Genomic DNA, 6753 nt, shown 5'->3' with positions numbered 1-6753 from the left:
AAACAAAACAAAAAGGGGTGAGGTGGATTGAGAAATTTTAAAATAAATGCCTAAAAAGGACCTTCAGGCCTACCTTATCGCCATGCTTTACCGTAAAAGCTTATGTCAGTCTGCTTTTCTCAAGTCTTTGAGATAAGCAACAAGTCCCAGGAAACAAATAGTGAATACCACCATAAATTTCGTTAAAAAAATTCTCCAGTTAAGCATTTGAATCTCAAAACGCTCTTGAAATCATAATAGCTAATCATTCATCCACCCACTCTTTTCCTTCAGTCAAGACGCTCAGCGAGTCAACACAAGTGCACCCTGAACTCCCAGGTACTGCTGGCGGCGGGCAGGTGGGTAGATGCTCACTTTACCCCAGGAGAATTGAGTTTGGAATGTCGGTTTCTTTCTTTCTTTTTATTCCTTTGCCCTCCCACCACCCACCCATTGGAGCTAATCTTTTAAGTTCCCGGCCCAGGCTGGGTACATTGAGAGGGAACAGTTGTATGCTTGCTGGGTGAGGAAGGAGGGCAATAATTTTTACTAGTACGGGCCACTAAAAATAAATCAGGGACGGAGACACTTTAGCTCAGGGTAAAGCAAGCACCACGCCGGAGGCCAGGCTCCAAGCCCGGGGTCTTTGTTTTTGTGTCCTTTATAAAGTCGCCCATAGGGACAGCAAGCTGTATACTGGGAGTTCCTACTTCCCAGATTTGGCCCCAAAGGCAGATGAGTCCGACTGAGAGGAAAATCCTGAGTTTCCAAAAGCATCCTTTTATGAGAGAGGGAGTTTCAGGGTTGGCCAGGGGAAATGTAAAAGTAGAGGGGGAGCCAATAAGGGGTGTGCTCAGAGAGGCCTTAAAAGAAAAAAAGGGACTTAAACTGTGAGCGAGAGAAAAGGGAGCGGTGAGGGGGTAGGAGGCGACAGGAGCAGGAAGAACGCAGACCCCGCGTGCGGGCCGCTGGGGTGGTGGCTGGCGGGGGCGTCCCGGCGGTGAAACGAGCACAGGCCGAGAGGGTGGCCGTGACATCACGCCCCGGCCCCCTTCCCTCGCCGGGTGGGTGGGGCCTCGGCGCGCCGAGCGGGCGCGGGGTCAAGGAGGGGGAAGAGGAGGAGCAGGCATGAATGTGTCTGCGTGAGGACCTGGGAGAGGCGGAGGAGGGAGAGGGGGGCAGGGAGCGCGCGCGTGGCCTTCGGCGCCCCGGGTCCCCCTAGCACCGACCTCAGCCGGCGCCGCGCCGCCTCCTTGTCAGCACTGGCCGCATCGCAGCTGGGACCCGCTTTGGGCACTGGGACCCAGTGCGGCCTGGAAGGAGCTAGAAAGCAAAAGTAAGTCAAGCTGCACTCCCAAGTTTTCCCAACTTCGCCCCCTGCGGCGGCAGGGGTCTAGCTGCTCGGCGCGTCCCTACGGCGTGGAATGGAGTAGCAGAAAGAAAAGAGACTGGGCGGAGGCGGGGGCGGAGGAAGAGGGAGCGAGGGTGAGGGGAGCGTCCGGTAACATCTGTTAAAACTTGGGGGAGGTGGAGCGCGGGCTGGAGGAGGAGGAAGAGGAGAGAAGGGAAGGAGGGAGTGCGAGGAGGGACGCGCGGAACCGAGGGACAACTTTTCCACCGCGTGAGTAACGCGGGCTGCGCTGGGCAGGAGCGAGGGGTGGGGGTGGGGGTGGGGATGTGGGTGGGGGTGGGGCCCCTCCACCGCGCGGGTCTCCGGGCCGGGATGGGACCTTCTTCCAGAAAGTCGATTGGATTCCAGGAGAGGCATACTGTGGGGACTTTCTTTCTTTCTCTTTTCCCTCCCTCCCGCGGGTGAACCAAATCAGAACTGTCACTCAGGGCCTGTGAGTCAGAAGGGATCGGATTACACGGTCTCTGAAACCGATGCCTGAGCTGCACGAGCGGGGAGCGGGCAGGGGCAGCGCCACCGGCGCGCTTGCACACTCGCCGTCGCGCACACTCGGCGCCCCGACTTGCCCTCTTTGCGCGCCCCGCGGGCCCGTGCGCCGCACAATGTTGACGACCCTCGTCCCCTGAGTGCAGCCCCGCAGCTCGGCGTAGCCCGAGCCGCCCGCGCCTTGCAGAGCTGGGAGCCGCTTGCTCGCGTCCCAGACGCGGGTCTATGGGAAGTTCGGGGACTTGACAGCCGCCTCTTGCCGCAGGTACGTCCCGCCCGAAGTTCTTTGTTTCGCTGGTCCGGCACTGGGCAGCCAGTTCCTGCGGCCGCGCCGGCGTTTCCAGGTCGAGAGGGGGTCCCCAAGGAAGGGAACGGGAGGAAGTGGCTATGAAAGGCGCCCAGATTTAGAGAGCAACCCGTTAAGGCGTCAGAGCAAGGCTTTCATTCACTCACTCCTCCTTGAAGCTCCCTTTCCATGTGTCTGATCCCTCGGCCAACTGGAGACCGACTGAAGAACTGCACATCCCAGAGGGGTACGAAGTTTACTACAGGGGCGACGGCACCCCTCTCCCCCACTGCCCACCCATAGGGTGAAGACGAGCTATATTAGACTCTCAAAGCTCGGACGCCGGCCAGCTCACTGTTGCGGCCCCCTCCGGTGCCGGGCGCGGCGGGCAGCCGGCGGGTCCGCGCGGGGCTCGCAGCTGTGGGGTTTCCTCCAGCCAACACTCCCCTTCGGAGGGCGGGGGAGCGCGCCTCCCCTGTAATAGAGGAAAAGTGAAAGTTGTGTATGATCTGTGTGTATGATTTGGGATTCCTTCATTTCTTTTCCTTTCCAGGGACAGCACAAACAAACAAACAAAAGAAAAGAAAACAAATAAAGAGAAGCTGCAGGGAGTGAGTGCGGGTATGTGGGTAACCGTGGCCCCTACAACAATCTTTTAAGAGGCTGCAGTTTCACAGAGCAGATTTTGTATGAATCACTCTGCAGGGAACAGTTACTTTCTTGAGTTGCAGAGGAAAAATGGGCGGGAGGAGGTGGAGAGGGAGTAAATATTTACTCCAAACTTGGAGACTTTGTGAGTCTTTTCAGCAGATTGCCAGAGGCTAAAGCACCACTGCACACCCGGGCCTTTTATCCTTTCCTGAACTTTGTGCTTGTCTCTGATTGCATCTCCTTCAGGAGATGCCACTCCTAGAGTAGTTGGATCCAGGCTTGCTGACCGATTGTAGAAAGGCTTAAGGAGGCTTCCTCCTCCCACTCTTTCTGCCCCCAACTTCTCACCTCCCTGATTTGCAGTGCGTAGTAGATTCTGGCTTTGGGTACAGTGCTTGTGGCCCTCTGCCAGTTTATATGTACGTGTATTTATGTAAAACATTTTCTCTCAGCTCTTTGCCAGCTGTTCCACATTTTACAGTTGCCATTTCAGTTTGAAATGATAGACTGTCCCCATCTCCAAGTAAAAGAACCCTTAAGTCAGAGGTGTGGGGACACAAAAAAGAATTTTTCCTCCCACCTTCTAAGTTTTTCCAGCTGGACAATAAATTAACAGGAGAAAATGTCTAAAATTTATTATGGGTGTACATGCGGGCGTGACACAAGAATATGAGATCTGAGGACACATTGGGCAGTTGAGATTTATATGCTGTTCTGAACAAAGAGGGAAGCAGGGGACTGGGATTTCAAAGGGAAAGCAGGCAATTTACAGGTAGATGAGAAAGAACAAACAGGTAGTAAACAAATTGTTTCTGGGCCACCCAGAAACAATTGGAAGGCCACAGAGGGATATCTAACAAACAGACTTTGCTAGATTTCTCTCTCTCTCTCTGACAGTATATAGTTTATAACATGATGTTCCTGTCCTTTAAGCAGATTTTTCTATCTGAATTCCTTTAGGTAGGCAAGGGGAAGGACTAAAGGTTCTTTCTGAGTCTTTTATTTATTAATAACCAGCTTAAAAGTCAATAGCCCAAAAGGCATATTTTGGGGTGGCAAAACTTAGGTTTCCCTCAGAGGTTGCTGTGGAAAGATGTGGGCAGCTCTGTTAGCCTGACTGGTATTAGTTCTTAAAAGCACCTTCTGCTCTCCTTCTGCTTTTTTCCTTCTCCCCAATTTATCTTTCCAGAGCACTTTGCTGGAAATTCACAATAATTAGACTTTTCCCCCACATGTGATTTTGTACAGAATTTGGAAGAGACCATTTTTTAGATCCCTGAAATATGTGTCTGCTGGAAATAAATCAACTTTTAAAAAGAGTTGCAGCTTGAATAGGATGTGAATGGCTGGTGGGGGGCTTCTGCCTTGGCTAACTAAAATGATTTGATTTCAGTGTGTTTAAAGTAGGAACTCTTATGTTAAGCTTTTTGTGTTGTTTGATGTCTTAGTATGATATAGACCGAAATCTTTAAGAGTTGGCCGAAAGTATTAATTTTGAGTGTTTATGTAATTGCTCTATAATTTGAATAGGTGCCTTATTGATTGATTCTGTAATTATTTCATTTAGATTTTAAATTAAAAATTAATAATAATCTGACAGTTTCTTAATTACACATGTCAAGATTATTTTGAAGTAGGAAAATGCTATGTTTTAAAGTAGTGAAATAACTTCAAAATATCTTCATTTTTTTCCAAAGCATAATGGTATTTCAGTGTAAACTGTGAAGTATCTAAAGAATTTGTTTATGTTGGGAAGTATTGGTCTTAACAACCTGGTACACATATACTTTGGACAGGTAGACTACAGTCAGACCTAAAACACAAAAAAAGTGCAAATTTATTTACTCTAAATTAGTTGTAACAGCATACTTAGAAAGAGAAGAGAATTTACTTTGTACTAAAAGCTATTTAATTAGAAACTCTGTGCCTGAGGGGAGATCCTTTCAGGGTGTATAATTCTTAAAGTCAGTCTAGGGAAACGGGTTAAGATGCCTGAATAAGTCCAATGTGAGAGGTGTCTGGTGAAGCACTTTAAATGGTATAGATTATATTACTATTACTAGATTAATAGGATACCTATCAATTCCTGGTACCTTTAAAATATTTGTATTCCTTGATCGAATCCTGGTATAAACACTTTTTATTGTATGTCTGATTTGCAAAGGACTACACACAGAAATGAGAAAATGAGTACTGATGACAAATGGCTCTGTTGAGTTATTTCATTACTTATTTAATGCAAGAGTCATTCATTTATCAATTTTATGCCCAAGCCTAAAAGTTGAACTTTCCTTTGTTTCTAGGCCAGTTTTCTTAATTATCTGCGTATTGTAAGGGTTTCAGACTTCTGTGCTTAGTTAGAGGTCCTTCTTTCCCTGTAAGGTATCCTGCTCATTGAGATCTCCCCTTTTTTTGAGGATAGGGTTTGGGAGTTTATGAAAGGAAACAATTTAATGATCATTGTTTCATGCATTCACTTATATGGACAGTAATGTACTAGGAAAAACCAGTCTTGAAGGAAAAGTGAATCAATGAGTCATGAAATCCTCAAGAAAACCTTAGTAATGGAATGTTAATGCTTTTAGACTATAGTAGATTATCTTAAAAGTCAGACTTTTCTTCTTTATGCGGTTGTTGTAAATCCCCAGCTAAAGAATTCTTTGAAGGTTTTAGTTTTGCTGGCATTCAGATTCTATAGTCAGTCTGATTTGTTTTGGAAAATTCAAGAAAATTTCTGCCAATTTATGTTATGGAGAGGCAATTAAAATGCTGAAGTGACTGTAGAGGAAATGTGTGTGTATTTAATTTGTTAAAAGATTCCATTCTAATAATGACTTCAGGTTGTTTTTCCATTAAAGTCTATTAGAAGATGCTACCCTTCACTTCATGTCATTTTTCTAGATGAAAATTGATTTGCTCTAGTATCAAAGCAAATAAAGGGAGGCATAATAAACAACAACAGGGCAGGGGTACTGCTGCAAACTTTTTCAAGTACTTTCAGTGTATTTTTCATCTTTACTTTTATTTGATGGGCCTGTGAAATAGAGCTGTAGACCCGCGAAGACTTTAAATGAAATTTCACACTTTGATGATTTTTTTAATCTTTGATATATTGACAGCAAAAGGAGCTGCAAAGCTTTTATATAACTTGAGCAGTAATGCCAAGCAGCAGTCAAACGTCTCTATGCATTTGTGTTTAACTGCAGAAGAAAAACATGTCCATGGGCAGTAGAGGTTCTTATCAACCCGCTAATCCCAGATCCCAGCAAACCTTGAGGGCATGCCTCAGATCTTGCTGAAATCACTGTAGACTCTCACAGTTTGCAGATTAAATATGCTATGTGTTTCTGGCTCCAACAACAGTTTTATGAGCTCACTAAGCTTCCTGTTTTAAGATCCTTTTCTTAAGTTTTTAGGAGCTGCTAAAGGCAATGCTGTCTGGAGTAAGTGGTATTTGTTAATTTAGAGACGCTTGAGGTATTTCTTTCTCTCTTTAAAAATTGTCAAAAATTATTTTTACATTGAAGGGGTTAGTTATGTGGGGATGTTAAATGTGTTTGTAAGTGAATTTCATTGCAAACTTTACATGGTGTCTCAATTGTTTTAAGGTACCTTTTCTTTTGCTAGCCTCTAAAAATTAGACTTTTTCCAATTGTAATTCTAAATGCACCATATTTTAGTGCCATATTTCTTAGCTACTCATGACCACTTTTGGTATTTTTTTTAATGTGAAAGTGTTTTTTGCTCTGTGTGTGTATATTTCCCCTGGACAAAATGTCCCAGAAAATCTACAGCTCTCTAAAGAAAGTGAATGAACAAGCTATTACATAGTTAATAAGGTGGCATTGGAACATTCAGCCCCTACCTGAAAGGCAATATTATATTGAGTTTCACATCTGCATCTGTAGTGTCTATAGTTGTGTCTTTACATATGGTACTT

General features: G+C 45.7%; 1 protein-coding gene across 3 annotated transcripts in view; it reads left to right on the top strand.

Annotated features, from left to right (window-relative positions):
* The first annotated feature begins 844 nt into the window (after positions 1-844).
* GLI3 (GLI family zinc finger 3) overlaps positions 845-6753 on the top strand; it is a 264929-nt gene continuing 259020 nt past the window's right edge. For 2 of the 3 annotated variants that reach the window (XM_036231035.1, XM_036231036.1), the window contains exon 1: positions 848-1315. The gene's annotated coding sequence lies outside the window, so the exon portion shown is untranslated. Of the gene's footprint in view, positions 1316-6753 lie in introns of all 3 variants that reach the window. The other variant, XM_036231040.1, reaches the window with a different exon arrangement.

Source organism: Rousettus aegyptiacus, unplaced genomic scaffold (genome assembly GCF_014176215.1).
Source record: "Rousettus aegyptiacus isolate mRouAeg1 unplaced genomic scaffold, mRouAeg1.p scaffold_m13_p_13, whole genome shotgun sequence".
Taxonomy (NCBI): domain Eukaryota; kingdom Metazoa; phylum Chordata; class Mammalia; order Chiroptera; family Pteropodidae; genus Rousettus; species Rousettus aegyptiacus.
The sequence above is the reverse complement of the archived record's forward strand: the minus strand, read 5'-3'. Positions and strand labels throughout refer to the sequence as shown.